Source organism: Artemia franciscana, chromosome 2 (genome assembly GCF_032884065.1).
Source record: "Artemia franciscana chromosome 2, ASM3288406v1, whole genome shotgun sequence".
Lineage (NCBI taxonomy): Eukaryota > Metazoa > Arthropoda > Branchiopoda > Anostraca > Artemiidae > Artemia > Artemia franciscana.
In genome coordinates, this window is record NC_088864.1 from 43686875 (window position 1) to 43704797 (window position 17923).

The window sequence follows — 17923 nt, forward strand, 5'->3', positions numbered from 1 at the left end:
TCAAGCGATCCCTCGGCTGTATCATTTATAAAAACTGGTGCATTAGAAATAATGCAACAAAATCATTAATTTTACATATTGTTGGAAAAATACAGTATTAGCCTCTTGGATATATTAACAGTGTAAATTGTCAATTTGTGTGAAAGGTTTTAAAGCAGTTGGTTTTGGCCGTCAGACATAAGACTACGTCACACTTTTCGGGCTCAAAGGTTGCATAACCAGATTTACACTCTTTACAACAACTCTGCTTCTCAGATTTCCTTGACCAGGTCCATTTCCTTGATCAACTCCATTGGCTAAGGAGGTACTGGTAGCCGAGTTCTGTTATGGTTACGAGATAGACTTGGACTCTCCTCTATATATGTTGAAAGTCTCCCGCATTTACTCTAGGGCATATCATGAGTAGATGCATACAGTCCCGTACGAACTTCAGACCAAAAAGCTCTCAAACCATTGGTTCATCTTTTCTTGAAGTCAACACTCTGACATCTGACCGGAAAAGCAGCCAGCTTTACATATGGCTGTATCAATGAGCCATTCGAAAGATTGTCATGTACCATTTCCCTAGCCGAAGTTGTTTCCGAGACATCTCTGCCACCATCTCTGCTGGTTCAATTCGTCCTATATGGTAGTTACATTCGTATACAATTGCTGGCCGTAGAACTTGAGCCCACGAATTGTTTTTGTCGTTCCAGCGTCTGCGAGTGTCATTTTGCATAATTTCCCCATATTTTGAGGCTAAACACACAGTATTAGTGTCAAGACATTTGACAATAAGAGTGTCGGAGTGAAAATCAGCTCTATAGTCCGTTGACCCCGTTTCCTGTTGTTTAACTCAGCCTCTGAGAGAAGAGGGCGAACCTTCAATTGTGCTTACTCAGCGTTCTAATAGATCAAAATCTTTTCAGTTTGAACCAACTCATCAGCCTCAGATTCTAAAAATAGCTATCAAAATAGATGTTGTAATACATTTGCTCGGGCTAACTTTCCTTGTTAAAGTTTGAAATTGTATACGAAACCTAGAAACCCACTCTTTTAAATACCTTCATTCCCCCCATTTAGTTGGTCTCTTTGAGAGATACTGCCGTTAAGTGCTCCTTCCCTTGAAAGGAATTATTTAACCATTTATCAAATGGTACTCTTCCGGAGATACTTTAATAAACATTGAATGGATAAGATCCAGAACTGGCGGGATTTTATACAGTTTATCAAGCCCTTACTCACCAGACTTTTTAGTTTTATTATTATCACTGAAATGAGGAAATCGTTTATTTTTGTCCAACCTCTGTCTTTTCATCCTGCCAAAATTTCAGGGCTACATTTTGCTGCTTCCAATTGCACACAATATTTAGGATTTTTTTTTTTTATCTCAGCCAAGAGCAGAAGGACTCCCACAAAAATCTTTAGCTCCTGAAGAGTGTGATGAATCATTCAATTTAATGCGCAAAAATATAGCTTTGTTCAACGGTAAGTTCAAGAAGCTGATTGTCAAAGAACTTTCAGAAATACTGCAGGGAAGTTTCTAAGCTACCTAGAACTAGGTGATGCACTTCTCTTTAAATGATTTTTCCCTTCTCTGTTGCAAATTTTTCTGCTATATTCTTTTACAACTTTGACTTTTTCTTGTTTTTTTTTTGTTTATAATTGCCAAAAGCTGCTCCTAATGGCTGTAACAGGGTCAATTGTCCAAAACATTGTCTGTAGCCTTTTTTCTAGCTTCCATACTATTCACCCCCAAAAGGAAGGGACCGTTGTTTGGTTTGGTTAATAAGTTAGCATGTTATTCACGTGATGATAAGACAATAAACCTTATTGATTATGTTACCGTAAATCGAAGAATGGTAGGATCAGTACAAAATATTAGGATCAATACAGATGCTGTTATTGATATTAAAAGTAAAGATAACCATCTAGTTGTATCTAGGGTTAATTTGAAGCTGAAACTTCGGAAGGGTAACTATCTCCGGGGAAGTTGTGACGTTAGTAGACTCCAGGATGAGAATTTGAGAGAAGTTTTCCTGGAACAGTTGAACACTAAACTGAAGAGTTTAAAATACGATAATGTAGGAGATGGATGGAATAATTTTAGGAAGATAATAATTTTGAAGTTGCTCATGGTGTCTTAGGGAAAAAAGTTAGGAACCTGGCTAAAAATATAAGTGAAAATTTTTTGTAGCACCATAAAACATAAATAACAGCTGAATGCAGAAAAGGGCACAAGGAATTGTCAATCTTTTCCTTTCAATTCCCATTTACAAGGTTAAACACTGCTTACTATTTTTCTTCTTTCAGAAATCGTTAAAAAAAAGTCTTACTTCATTCAGAAATCTTTTATGTATTGCAGCCTCTTTTTTTCTATCCAAAACCAATGTTAAAGGCTTAGATTTTCTTGTCATAGATGGCAAATTATCACAAAAGAGTGACGTATTCTTTTTTATGCTTCTATAGGGTTAAGACAAGAAATATTTTATTTAGGACAGAGCTATTGAGGGCAATTGCCCAAAAATAACTAGCCTTGCACATATACAATTATTTATTCAAAGAAAAGTCGAAAACCTTGGATTTGTTTTGGTAAAAAAAAACAAGAGCTCATACGGCACTTGTGACGCGGTCGACAGAGCCAAGAGCTCATATGGCATGAGCTCTAGCAAAATTCTAAGAATCAATAGACTGATTTAAAAGTAAAATCAGAGGCTTAATGTCGATCGGGATTTAAAATAAGAGCTCTGAGACACGAGGTCCTTCTAAATATCAAAATTCATTAAGATCCGATCACCCACTCGTATTTTAAAAATACCTCATTTTTTCTAAATTTTCTCCTCCCTTCAGCCCCCAAGATTGTCGAATTGGGTATAACGATTTTATCAAGTCAATTTGTGGAGGTCCCTGACACGCCTACCAATTTTCATCGTCCTAGTACAACCAGAAGCACCAAACTCACCAAAGCACTGGACCCCCCTAACTCCCTCAACGAGAGCGCATTCAGTCCGGTTACGTCAATCACGTATCTACGACATTTGTTTATTCTACCCACCAAGTTTCATCCCGATCTCTCCACTCCAAGGGTTTTCCAAGATTTCCAGTTTCCCCCTTCAACTCCCCCCAACGTCACCAGATCTGGTCGAGATTTAAAATAAGACCTCTGAGAGAGGATTTCCTTCTAAAAATCAAATTTAATTAAGATCCGGTCACCCATTCTTTAGTTAAAAATACCTCATTTTTTTAATTTTTCCGAATTAACCCCCCCCCCCCCTCCAACTCCCCAAAAGAGAGTGGATCCATTCTAATTATGTCAATCACATATCTAGAACTTGTACTTATTCTTTCCATCAAGTTTCATCCCGATCTCTCCACTCTGAGCGTTTTCCAAGATTTCCGGTTTCCAAGATTTCCGGTTTCCAAGATTTTTGTTTCCCCCCCCCCCTTCCTCCAACTGCCTATGTCCTTAGATCCAATTCGAATTGAAAATGGAGCATCTGAGACATAAGGTCTTTCTATATATCAAGTTTTATTAAGATCCGACCACCCATTTGTGAGATAAAGATACCTCAATTATCACGTTTTCCAATATTTCCGGTTTCCCCCTCCAACTGTCCCAGTGTCATCGGATCTGGTCGGGATCTAAGATATGAGCTCTGAAGCACCTTCTAAATATTCTTCTAAATATCAAATTTCATTAAGATCCGATCACCTGTTCGTAATTTACAAATACCTAATTTTTTCTAATTTTACAAAATAACCCCCCCCCAAAACTCCTCCAAAGAGAGCGGATCTGGTCTGGTTATGTAAGTCACGAATCTTGGACTTGTGCTTATTCTTCCCACCAAGTTTCATTCTGATTTCACCACTCTAAGCCTTTTACAAGATTTCCTGTCCCCCTCCCAACTCCCCCAAACGACACTGGATCCGGTCAGGATTTAAAACAAGAGATATGAGTTACGAGGTCCTTCCAAATATGAAATTTCATTAAGATCCGATCACTCCTTCGTAAGTTAAAAATACCTCATTTTTTTAATTTTTCAAAATTAACCCTCCCCCCAACTCCCCCTAAAAGAGCAGATCTGTTCCGGTTATGTCAATCACGTATCTAGGATTTGTGCTTATTTTTCCAACCACGTTTTATTCCAATCCCTCCACTCTAAGCTCAAATGGTCAAATCGGGGACGCGACTATTTCTAATTTAATCTGGTCTGGTCCCTGATAATCCTGCCAAATTTCATCGTCCTAGCTTATCTGGAAGTGCCTAAACTAGCAAAACCGGTACCGACAAACCAACAGAATTTGCGATCGCTATTATGTCACTTGGTAAATACCAAGTGCCAGGCACGTACGCAGGATTTTTTTTAGGGAGGGCCAAAACCTTCAAAACAGCAGAAATAAAGTAGCACTTTTTTTTATTTAGTAACTAAATAAATGCAAAAAGCACGTATATCGGAAAATACAGATTAACTTTAAGCTGTAGTATTGTAGCCGATGGGGGGAAGAAGACTGAAGCCTCAAAAGCACGTTTTAGACTCAGGTTCATAGCGATTTAAAACTAGTTATTAATCTTTTATATACCACTGATAGGGAGATATTAGGGTTAACAGTGGAATATGGGTGCTGTGGGGGGTAATTCTTCTATTGCGAAAACGTCGATTTTAATGAAAAATGATAGTTTCTAAAATTGATCCATTAAAAGCTTTACTTTATTCTGAAAAAGGAGGATAAACGCCCGAATATCAAGAATATTTCTATTTTGCTGTGGAAAGCTAACTCTCTTTACAAAAAAAAAATAACAGTACAATCGCTAATTACTTCAAAGGGGGTAAAAATTTAGACAGAAAATGGGTTAATAATTGGGCGGTGATTTGACCGGATAATTGCATGCTGTAAAATCCCAAAAAAAAGGCTTCACACATGTATCTAGATTCTTAGTAAATGTCCTACTTTTGCCAGAAATCCCAAGAAACCATGGGGAAATTAAACATTTCAAAAATTTTAGGGGGGCCGAAGGCCTCCCCTCCCCCCCTGCGTACATGCCAGCCAAGTGCCATAAAAGAAAAGAAACAGATGTTTCAATCTTCTCCATCTCATGTAGAATATAAGGGTGTAATATGGTACAATACCGATAAAAGAAAAAAAACAGAAGTCAGATTCTGTAAAAATTTCGCCGTCAGGCGGGATTATTAAGCCGGAATTGTCATATTAAGCCGGAATTGTCAATTTTCTTTATTTAAAAATCATATTCGAATTTTCAGAGTTTAGCCTACTTCTTTTTCTACTTTTGTATAATATACGCTCTGGCACGTACGCAGGGGGGGGGGGGTCTTCGCCCCCCCTGAAATTTTGTGAAATGTTTAATTTCCCCATGGTTTCTTGGGATTTCTGGCAAAAGTAGGACATTTATTAAGAATCTAGATGCATGTGTGAAGCCTTTTTTGGGGGTTTTACAGCATGCAATTATCCGGTCAAGTCACTGCCCAATTATTAACCCATTTTCTGTCTAACTTTTTACCCTCTTTGAAGGAATTAGCGATTGTACTGTTATTTATTTATTTTTTTTGTAAAGAGAGTTTGCTTTCCAAGGTAAAATAGAATTATCCTTGATATTGGGGCGTTTATTCCCCCCCACCCTTTCAGGATAAAGTACAGTTTTTAATGGATCTATTTTGGAAACTATCTTTTTTCATTAAAATCGACGTTTTCGCAATAGAAGAACTACCCTCCACAGCACCCATATTGCATTGCTAACCCTAAAATTTCCCTTTCAGTGGGATATAATATATTAATCACTGGTTCTAAATCGCTATGAACATAACCTGAGCCTGAACATACTTTTGAGGCTTCAGTCCTCTTCCCCCCATCGGCTACAATACTACAGATTAAAGTTAATCTGTATTTTCCGATAAACGTGCTTTTTGCATTTATTTAGTTACTAAATAAAAAAAAGTGCTACTTTATATCTGCTGTTTCGAAGGTTTTGGCCCCCCCCCGAAAAAATTCCTGCGTACGTGTCTGTCTAGGCTAGAATGATGATAACAGCTTTCTTTGCTAAATTTAATTTTTTTTTTGCTGGGCTCTGGCTTAACAATGCAATTTTGCAGAAAATGGCCTCTATTCTTTGTTCGGTCTTTGAGTAACATCGCCGCTGCCGATATGTGGGTCAGCAGTCACAAACCCCTCTTCACTAAAGATGATGGTAGCCTAACAGACGATTATTACTAACAAGTCCCCTACATGTCTTACCACTGGAACCAACTCGGTCTTATCATCAAACACACTGTAAACAAATAATAGGTACACCAAATAGCAAAATTTGCAAACCCCTCACTGCCGAAAATGATTATTAGCTAACAGCCGACCTTTCCTTGCAAGTCCCCTACATGTCTCACAATTGGTATCGGCTTATTTTTGGTTTCAGTGTGTACCCTACTACTGAAGTTGTCAACCCCTTGAAACTTTCATACTAGTATATTTCATGAAGGAATTTTTGTATCAAAAAATAGATGACATATACTTTGATCAGCTCATCAAGAGCTATCGATTGCCGTCAAAAAAAATTCTATCTGTCTTAGTTCAAAAGTTGATTTTTTTACCGTAGGCCAACTTTCTAAAGTCACTACTTAGAAAGGAGCAAAGGATAAGCTCCAATTTCCTTAGCAATGACAGAAGTTTTAAAGTTTAAGAGGTACATCTGATAACATTTCTCTACCTCAATCCCAAGTCCGAAAAAACAAATGATAAACCCAGCCAAAATCACGGCAGCACTTTCGGACCCGTGGGAAAATGCCGCTTTTTGCTTCTGTAAATTTTTCTATTTATCACTCAAAGAAGATATATTGGCTGTGGGGCCGGGTAACTGCTGCATATATTTAACACTTATAGATTTTAGTCCATCTTTAATTTGAAAGTGGTGCCTGCCTGCTAGAACGGAGCTTTCCACTAAAAAGCAGAGACATGGTTTGATGAAACGAAAGCTTGGCTGCACAACTTCAGATACTCCTCTCTGACATAGGCTACATAACTCCACTTCACTTCGCACACCATAGGCTCTGGCTCGTGGACAAGCAAAAACCATCCTTTCTGGCCCCAGGCAAGAGTTCTGCGGAGCTTTCCAAAATGCAATACCAGATTCATCAATCCAGCCTGAGGTCCACACTTTCCGTAAAAACCGCACAGGTTAGACTCTTACCAGTTTCCAGGAAAAAGCCGACATCGGCGGCATAGGAAAAAAAAAACCGGGACAAAACCAAAGTGTTGCTCTCGCAACAGAAAAAGGGTATTGATTTAGGAGTCAATAATAAGTGCGTAAAGTCACAGCAACGAATGAATCTATAACACTTTTTTGTAGTTTTAAACCAGCTCTGATGTCAGTAGCTTTTAGTATAAAATTAAAATTACCTTGAATTGTATACAAAAAAGACGCTTTAGTATTTTCGAATGAAGAACAAATAAAGCATAATATTAAATCTGGAAATCTGGCTATTATCTCAATACAACGGAGAATTTCAAGCTATGATACAAATTCTAAAGCTAGTGTATAGTCCTAATACTATCAAGATGGCTTTACCTCGAACTTGTCTACTAAATAATCATGAAATGTTCATAAAATGCTTTATTTCTATAGAGTAAAAGTGTCCTTAAATGGTTTACTTTTACTGTGCCTAAACTCCTAGAATATTTTGTATTTTCAGTAAAGCCCCAGTTTTCTAAAATCTTACAAACATAGGGAAATGTCATCAGTTGGTTTATTTCTACTGCTTTTATTGATGTATATTAGATAGACCATGAATTGATAATTTTCTTCATTTTAAGTTCCAGCATCGCTCTTTACTTCCCTCAGAAAAACATTTATTGATAAGAGCTTGCTACAGTATTAAGTTCTTAATTTCTTAATAAAGCCAGAAAGATTTATATATTGCTTTTTAGTTGACCAGAGTTAACATTCTTCAATAGTAAAACATAAAAGGCGAGAAATGAATCGCAATAGGGCTTTCTCAATAAAACAAGTCTTAAGAGGTGGGTAACACGGACCGAAACTGTTTTTACTTTAATGTAACGAAATAAGTTTTGAGAATTTTTTTTCCTGGGTCGGCTACTTTATACTTGCGGATTAAAGCTCAGTTTTGGGTCCATTGGAATAAGTGAAGTAAATGTCCTCATCACTGGAATCTCCGTTCAAATAGGCGAGGGGTTAGACTTGGCGACCCCTTTGACTCATGTGCTGTTCAATTTCCTAAAGTTCTCACTTACATTTATACAGATTTATTGAGCAGAAATGTAGTGACAGTTCCTTATTCCAGCGCTAGGAGGAAGCAAGCAACATACTTTACTTTTGTAATCTACACTCTTTTTTGACTTTTCTTGTTTTGTTTTCTCGTCTTTTCCTCTTTTGGAACTTTTCCCCTTTAATTTACTCTCCCGATTTACTCTCAAAAGGGATAATTGGCATGCTATTCAGCATCAAAAGGAAGGGGCTGTTGTTTAGTGTAGATGTTAATACAGACCCATGGTCATCAAAAATTCCTCCAAAGCTGAAAAGTCTGGATCTTCAATTCTGTCTCCAGTACCACAGGATGAATCAGACAACGTCTCTTTTGGAATTTCTAAAATATACTTGGTGGCTTCAGCTGCATAAATTTTTTATTTTCCATTCTCTTTCGTAGTCTCTCATTTGACTGTGCAATCTAAAAAGGAGAAATAGTTTTCATTCCATGTTTCATATTCTCTCCTCCCTCTCTCTCTCTTTCTCTCTATCTGTCAACCAGTTTCCCTCTTTCTTTCTATCCAGCTCTTCCTTTCTATTTCACCTAGCTCTTTGATGCACTTTCACCTTACAAAAAGGAGAAAAACAACGACTCAATTGTTCATTTTATAATGTTTCATGTTTTTACTATATTCTATTTTTTGCCACACGATCGTCTACTGTTATATTTTACAATAAGCATAAATGCATTATATTTTACCTCTGAAATTTAGCGATTTTTTGTTTTTTCAGAACAATAAAACACAAGCATCAAATAAATGTAAAAAACATACCTATATGTTCCTTTTAATTCCCATTTACAAGGTTACACAATAGCTTACCATTTTGCTTCTTTTCGTATACCTTCAGTTCAATAACAAACTGATTAGGCAAGTGCCTCATATCGGGCTTTCAGACAAGATTAATGTGCTGACTGCCTGTCCAAAACCGACTTTAAAAGTTTATATTCTTTAGTCATGGATGGCGATCTGCCCCTGAAAAGTGACATGATCTTTTTTAAGCCTGTATAGGATAAGACAAGAAACATTTTATTTGATACAGTAATGAGGGTGTAAAGAGGGTGTAATATTTAAATAGGGAAATATCACCAGTTGATTTATTTGAACTTCTTTTATTGATATTTGTTAGATAAGCTTTGAAGTAATTTTTTTGTTCGTTTTAAGTTTCAATTTCGCTTTTTACCTCCCTCAAAAAAACTTTTAACTTGACTTGTTCTTTTAACTTGAATAGAATCATCGCTGCCGATTTTTTGTCAGCAATGTATGACATACTTTTCGGCAAACCTTATCATGGTTGCAGCAGTAGCTACAACCTAGTAAAGAGCGAACCGCAGCCCATTGTAAGCGAAAGTTGAAAAACACATTTTTTAAAAACAAGTGAAAACGAATTCCCATCTCACACTGAATCAAGAATGGTAACTATTATTTTGGTTAATCTTAAAAGTGAAAGTCTACAGCGAAAAACGATTTATGGTGATCATGAAAAAGAGCCTGAAACCCCTTGAAAATAGCAGCCGATGGAAATAAAAAGCGCACCATTGTGATGAGTATGGTCGGAAACCTTAAGTAGGACAATTACAGCGCTTGACCTAGAACACAAAAAAAAAATACTTTTTTTGCATGGGTAGCTCTGATGGGTCTCCTTTTATTTTCTTTTTTTCACCAGGGCTAGCGAATGACCAGAACATCATAGAGAGATGTTTAATAGTTCATTTGAACGGAAATTAAATTTTCTAGTCCTTTTTTAAGTGACTGACAAGATTGGAAGGCAGCTAGACCCCCCTGAAGGCCCCCTCCTGCCAAAGTCGTCCTATAAAAACTTTGAGACAGCCATTTTGTTTAACATAGTTCAAAGGTCCAATAAATATGGTTCTGATTATGATATGACCCTCTATTGTCCCTGGAAAAGGGCTAGACGTGATATCGTATGTATTTATATTGCAGTATCGGTATCGGGCATATTCGTATCACATATATCTTATCGGGCGTATCGGTATCGGTATCTTGTGTTTTTTTTTTTCAGTCATTTTTTAGACTCATTTTTAATGCATGTCTCGGGCAGGAAATCTATTTCAATATTAAAACAAAAAATTAAAGATTTATATCATGTTTTTTAGTAAAAAAAAAATTATTTTATAAAACCATTTATCCTACCTACACAAGAAATTATCTTTTTTTTGGAAATTTCGATTCATCTAAAAGTAATGAGTGGCTTTTCTATTTAGGGACAGGTCAAATAGCTCCCTAAGCCTAAAGGTGCATTTACGTTGAATTAGCAAAATTTGCCACAAAAATGTCTGGACATGCAAAGCTGTCTGCTTAGTTAACCTTTTGTGCCGAAGCTACTCACCTGGAACTACTTTCTTAATTACTTCTAAATTTAACCTTTAAAAATAAAGGAAATATATTTCAATATTAAAACAAAGAATTAAAGATCTACATCTTGTTTAAAAAAAAACTCACGGTTGCAGCAGCAGCTGCAACCTAATAAAGAGCGAGCCACAGCCAATAGTAACCAAAAGCTGAAAAATGTGCTGCTAAGAAACTGCCTATTGAAAAGAAATTGCCGTCTGACACTGAATAAGGAATGTTAACTGTTGTTTTGGTTAATCTTAAAAGTAAAAGTTTATTGCGAAAAGAAATTTATGATGATTTTGAAAAAGAGCCTGAAACACCTTGAAAATGGCGTCAGATCGAAATAAAAGTATACCAAAATGGGTCGAAAATCTTTAGTAGGACAATTGTATTCCTCCACCTTGAACACCAACGAAAATCACTTTTTGCATGGGTAGCACTGATGTGTCTTATATTTTTCTTCTTCTTTTCATCAGGGCTAGCGAATGACCAGAACATCATAGAGAGAAGTTTAATGGCCTATTTGAACGGAAATTAAATTTGCTAGTGCCTTTTTTAGGTGACCGAAAAGATTGGAGGGTAACTAACATCCCTCCCTAAGGGCCCTCTCCCCCACAGTTATCCAATCAACATTTTTAGATAGCCATTTGGTTCAAAATAGTTCAAAGGTGCACGCTCTATGCTTTAGGTGATTAAATGATACTCCATAGTCCCTGAGGTAAGGATTGTACGCTGTATTTGTATCGCGCATATCGCCATCACGCGTATCGGTATGGGCATATTGTTATTGCTGGTATCTTAGACAGATTTGTAATAGCTCATATAAAAGATATTGCTCATATCTATGTCCTTTCTGTAAATTCCATCATCATCAAGTTCCCCATGGCACTAGAAACGGCACTTTTGCTGCCATGTCTGAAATGAAAAAGCTGGGGCTAGTGACCTACCAGAACGTTCTCAAATCAAGTGAAAATGACAGAGAAAACTGAAAAACGAGCCATGTAGTTACAAACAAGGTGAAGATATGCTAAAGAAAATCGACCCGTTTCAGTGGATGCTTGAATTACACAAGCTTATCTTAATTTTGACAACATTTTTGGAGAAAATACATTTCAGGAGGGGGGGGGGGCTAAACTGGGGTCTGGAGAAAAACTGAGGTCTGGGAAAAGCAGTTTCCCCCTCTGTTCCATAGAAAATTACACCCTCGGCCCCAACCCCTTGCCAATTAGCGGTTGGAGAAGTGCAGGCATGCGGTTCTGGAACTACTCAAAGTTGTATATTAAAAGAAGGATTACTTCTTATTAAACTTACTTTTTCACGTTATTTACTTGACGATTTCAGTGTAATATTTTCTCCTTATGTAATTTGACATAAAAAAACGAGTTTTTATAACTGAAAGTAAGGAGCGACATTAAAACTTAAAACGAACAGAAATTACTCCGTGTATGAAATGGGTTGTCCCCTCCGCAATCCCTCGCTCTTTACGCTAATGCTTTTGATTATTTTAAAAAGCAGAATTGTGGCAAAGAGTCAAACGTTCGTTACCACGAACTGTTTGATTGTGCATCCAAAGAGGAGGAAAGAAAAACGGTTCTGTAGGAGAATATAGGTATTTCTTCCCAAAATTTTTGAAATGAAAACAAACTTAGTTTAATAAACCATTTATCGTACCTAGACAATAAAATATCTTTTTTTGAAATTTCGATTCATTTCTAAGTAACGATTGGTTTTTATGGCACTTGGTATTTGCCGGTTAATTTGGAAAAAATAGAAAAAATGACGTATTTTTGAATTACGAACGGGTGATCGGATCTTAATGAAATTTGATGTTTAGAAGGACATCGTGTCTCAGAGATAGTATTTTAAATCTCGACCAGATCAGATGACGTTGGGGGGAGTTGGAGTTGAAAGGGAGTAGGAATCCTTACATACAGGCCCAGAATCGAGGTAACTGATATTCCGTTTGGCTTATTGGGTTTCTTTTTTAACCACTTCTCGTTACAAAACCCAGTGCTTTTACAATTAGTCCTCCATGGGAGGAGCTAAATTTGTGTCTGAATGCGATTCTAGGATTCACTACATTCTATTTGGTAACAGTAGGCCTACAGCTCATTTTCTCTTCTAAACTAAACACTACAATAGCAATGTTCTGGATTAAATGCTACAGTAACAATACTATTACTTAATTTCGTCAAGTAAACTTTATGTAATATGTTTTTCAGGGTCAATTCCAGTTTGACTGATTTTCAGCCTCCCTCCTCTCCTCTTCTAACTTGGTACAACCCTTGGCTATATTCATGAATTTTTGTTATTATAGTCCTTTCATTTGTTACTGTGAACTGAAATATGCATCGTAGCTGGGTTGAAAGAATAATGTTGCTCCAGTTTTAACGAGATTTTAAATTCCTTCTCAGTTTTACATCATGGTAAACCCCCTATCAAAGGGAGCAGCTAAGGGAGGGCGAACAGGGAGACTCCCCTCCCAAAAGCTCCCAAGATACTGGGACTGCATACCGATGCCTTGGAGCTTTGGGCCTTTGGTGTCTCAATTTAGTTTGTGTGTCTGTATTTGTCGGCACACTAGACGATTTTGTCGACACATTCTTTATGCCCCCCCCTCCTCCAAATTTAAAGTTCTAGCTTCGTTCTAGCCATACCTTCTGTATACTATCTGTGGCAGCTTTTGATAACTGTAAAACATTTATAAACGATAATTTTACTCCTATAAACTCATATAAATAATTTTGACATTTTGATGAGAAAATTAAATCAAACAGTTCGTGGTAACGAACTGTAGTAAGGAGCGACCCGGCTCAATAGTAAACGAAACTCTAAAAAACGGAATTTTGATGCTAAAAGATACATCAAAAGAATCGAATTTTTATGCTGATTCTAAATATATAAGTTTCATCAAATTTAATCTTTGTCATCAAAAGTTACGAGCCTGAGAAAATTTGCCTTATTTTGGAAAATAGGGGGAAACACCCCGTAAAAGTCAAAGAATCTTAACGAAAATCACACCATCGCATTCAGCGTATCAAGAACCCTATAGCAAAAATTTCAAGCTCCTATCTACAAAAATGTGGAATTTCGTATTTTTTGCCAGAAGACAGATCACGGGTGCGTGTTTATTTGTTTTTGTTTTTTTTTTTTTTTCCCAGGGGTCATCGTATCGACCAAGTGGTCGTATAATCTCGCAAGAGGGCTCATTCTAACGGAAATGAAAAGTTCTAGTGCCCTTTTTAAGTGGCCAAAAAAATTGGAGGGCACCTAGGCCCCCTCCCACGCTCATGTTTTTCCCAAGGTCAACAGATCTAAATTTTGAGATAACCATTTTGTTCCGCATAGTCGAAAACCATATTGACTATGTCTTTGGAATGATTCACTCCCCCACAGTCCCTGGGGGAGGGGCTGCAAGTTACAAACTTTGTCCAGTGTTTACATACAGTAATGGTTATTGGGAAGTGTACAGACGTTTTCAGGGAGATTTTTTTGGTTTGGGGTGGGGTTGAGGGGAGGGGGCTATGTGGGAGGATCTTTTCTTGGAGGAATATGTCATGGGGGAAGAGAAATTCAATGAAAAGGGCGCGGGATTCTCTAGCATTACTATAAAAAAAACAATGAAAAAATAAACACGAAAAAGTTTTTCAACTGAAAGTAAGGAGTAGCATTAAAACTTAAAACGAACAGAGATTATTACGAATATGAGGGGTTCTAAAAATACTTTAGCATAAAGAGCGAGGTATTTAGGAGGAGATAAATACCTTGCTCTTTATGCTAAAGTATTTTTAGTAATTTCAACTATTTATTCCACGGCCTTTCTGATTCAGGGGTCATTCTTAAGGAATTGGGACAAAACTTAAGATTTAGTGTAAAAGGCGAGGTATTAACGAGGGGACAAACCCCCTCATATACATAATAAAAAATATAAGAGTATAAAAGTTTGTTACGTAAGTTAATTCTTAAGTTACGTATATTTTTTACTAATAAAAACGTTCGTTAAAAATTAAAAGTTCTAGTTGCCCTTTTAAGTAACCGAAAGATTGGGGGGCAACTAGGCCTCCTTCCCCACCCCTTATTTCTCAAAATCGTCTGATCAAAACTAAGAGAAAGCCGTTTAGCCAAAAAAAAAATTCATATGCAAATTTCACTTTAATAATTAATGTGCGGAGAGACAAAATCAAAAATGCATTAATTCAAAAACGTTCAGAAATTAAATAAAAAAAACTAGTTTTTTAAACTGAAAGTAAGGAGCGATATTAAAACTTAAAACGAACAGAAATTACTCCGTATATGATACGGGTTGTCCCCTCCGCAATCCCTTGGTCTTTACGCTAAAGTTTGATTCTTTGCCACAATTCTACTTTTTAAAATAATTAAAAACTTTAGCGTAAAGAGCGAGGGATTGCGGAGGGGACAACCCATTTCATATTCGGAGTAATTTCTGTTCGTTTTAAGTTTTAATGTCGCTCCTTACTTTCAGTTTAAAAAACTAGTTTTTTTTATTAAATTACAGGTATAGCTTGAATAGGTGTCGGTATCTCACAGAAGGTTAGGGAGATCAGCCGTGGCTTGGGTACAAATTAATTATGAATTCGTTTTACTAATATTTAGCAAATACTACCCGTGACGCATATAAAACTACACAATTTGGCTTCATTTTTGAAATATATTACATTTTCTCTTTCATATTGTATTTAGGATGAAAGTAGGGATATATATTCAAACCCAATCATACTCAATCCCTGACACTCTCTGTGAAGTATGTAGATTAGGTTCTTGATAACTATAAAAATATGTGTCGAAAGAACTGGGCCTTTCTTTCAAATTAAAACAAAATTCTTTTACAGCCATTAGATTGGATGCTCAGTACATGCAAATTTGGAATATCATTCATCAGCTCTGGCATACCGTCTGGCTTAGCTTGTATAATCACAGGAAGTATTGGTGTTGCTGCTGCTAAAAACCCCTCACATTGTTTATTTTCGACTCATCTGGCGTTCGCTATAATATCAATCATATTTTCTCTTGTCCCTATCACATGGGGAACAACGGGGGTATATTTACATAGTAGCAATATGACAAAATATATTTTATCTGAAGACCCTTTACAGATATGCGAAGGAAATACTACCACAACCGATTTTGACAGCAGTTTTATATACTATAGTAGCTGTAATTCTGGTTGCTGTTTCTGTGATGTTAACTATAACTATACTGAGTTATACGCATTTTACGAAGTTATTTTTAGATACGATTTCACTGGTGAAATTGCAGGAAATTGCATCAATTCAGTCATTTTGGGGCTAGGTTTAGTGTCACTAGTTTTTTCAACAATAAGTGCAGCCCTATTCTGCCAAGCTACAACCTGTTGCCCAAAGAGGGCCAAACGTGTTGATGTATCAGAGGGCTAATATATCGCTATCCAGCTGATTTCATGAGAAGTAATATGTTGTTGTGTGATTTTAACATTACAGTCAGTTTTACCCATTGTTACCAGCGGTGTAGATAAGGAATCTTTCTGGAGGATTTAGCCCCTTCCTTGTCCCCGATTGTAAAGGAAATCATAAGATTATAAGAACGTGCATTGATAAAAACGTATATAAGAACGTACGATTTGATATATTTTGGACATGAGAAATATTTTAGATAGCGGGCCCTCTCCTCCAGATACTTACTTCGCTGGACTCCTTGCTACCCCTCCCCCTTTCAAACAATATATTGCCGGTGAACAGTTGACATTTCGTTTCGATATTTTAAAGAAGTCATTAGCGAAAGAAGAAAAGTTCTATAAGACTGTAGACATATAATCCAGATATGAGATTCTCTTGGCTGAACACTTTCAGTTCAATGATAATATTGGAATTATGATACCAATCATAGCACTTCCTGGATAGCCATATTTTGTTTTAAAGTTCACTACATAGAAACGGCTTGAAGTATTTTTCGCAAATGTCGCAGATACAAGGTTTCCGGTGTTTATTGGCAGATTTTGTGGCCATATATTGGAGCAACTTTATCAATTACCTTATAGATTTTTATACTATTAATTACGTTATAAATTCGTCCAAGTGTATCATCTGCTAGTTTTTTATAAACGAATATCTAGATTTATTTTTTTTTTCTGTGAAATTAACTTGTTTTTGGTAGATGCGAAATGAATTAAGTCTAATTTTATATTTTAGAGTAATTTAACTTGATTGACTCTTAACTTCTGTACGGTTACAATGATATTTTCTAAAATGTGAATGGATATAAAAAATTCAAAAAAAAAAAAATTACATAGGCCAATTGTTTTCAAAATAAGTTTCTTAAGTCTGATCATCTAATTTCACACTTAAATATAATCCACCTCCTGTTAGTTGGTATTTTTAAGTAAAACCAGCAAAGTTTCTTTTCTTTTTTAATTTTCTTGGTTTTTGTTTTATGGATCTGATCAATTTGGCTTCTGAGGGATTTATCTATGTCTGGATATGCTGAGCTGCTTAGTTAACCTTTTGTGCCGAAGCTACTCGCCTTGTGCACCTTTTTTAACTGCTACTAAGTTTAATTTTCAAAAACGAAGGAAATCTAATTCAATATCAAAACAAAGAATTAAAGATCTATATCTAATTTTTTTAATGTTCGTAATTGCAGCGGTAGCTGCAACCTAGTAAAGAGCGAATTACAGCCCATAGTAACCAAAAGTTGAAAAAAGCGTTGTTAAAAAAAGTACCTAGTGAAAAGAAATTGCCGTCTGACACTGAGTCAGGAAAACTACTGTTAATCTTACTGTTAATCTTAAAAATAAAAGTTTATTGTGAAAAGAAATTTGGTGATTTCGAGAAAGAGCCTGAAATCCCTTGAAAATGACGTCAGAATCAAATAAAAGTACACCATTGCAATCTGAATTGTCGAAAATCTGCAGTAGGACAATTATAGTCCTCCACACTGAACACGAAGAAAAATCCCTTTTTTTGCATGAATAGCACATTTGTGTCTCCTTTTTTCTTTTCTTTTTCACCAGGGCTAGCGAATGACCAGAATATCATAGAAAGAAGTTTAATGACTCATTTGAACGGAAATTAAATTTGCTAGTGCCTTTGTTAAGTGACCGAAAATATTGGAGGGCAAATAGCCCCCCCCCCCACTCCCTAAAGGTTCCCTCCCCCAAAGTTATCGAATCAAAATTTTTAGATAGCCATTTTGTTCAAAATCAAACACTTCGTGGTAACGAACTGTATGTATGGAAGCGACCCGGCTCAATAGTAAACGAAACTCTAAAAAACGGAATTTTGATGCTAAGAGATACATCAAAAGAATCGGATTTTCATGCTGATTT

At 36.4% G+C, this 17923-nt stretch overlaps 1 long non-coding RNA gene across 1 annotated transcript in view; it reads left to right on the top strand.

Annotated features, from left to right (window-relative positions):
• The window catches only part of LOC136042280 (uncharacterized), a 32073-nt gene extending 15395 nt beyond the window's left edge, over positions 1-16678 (top strand). Inside the window, exon 2 of the long non-coding RNA XR_010621228.1 lies at positions 15453-16678. This is a non-coding gene — a long non-coding RNA (uncharacterized LOC136042280). The remainder of the gene's footprint in view (positions 1-15452) is intronic.
• Positions 16679-17923: the final 1245 nt, after the last annotated feature.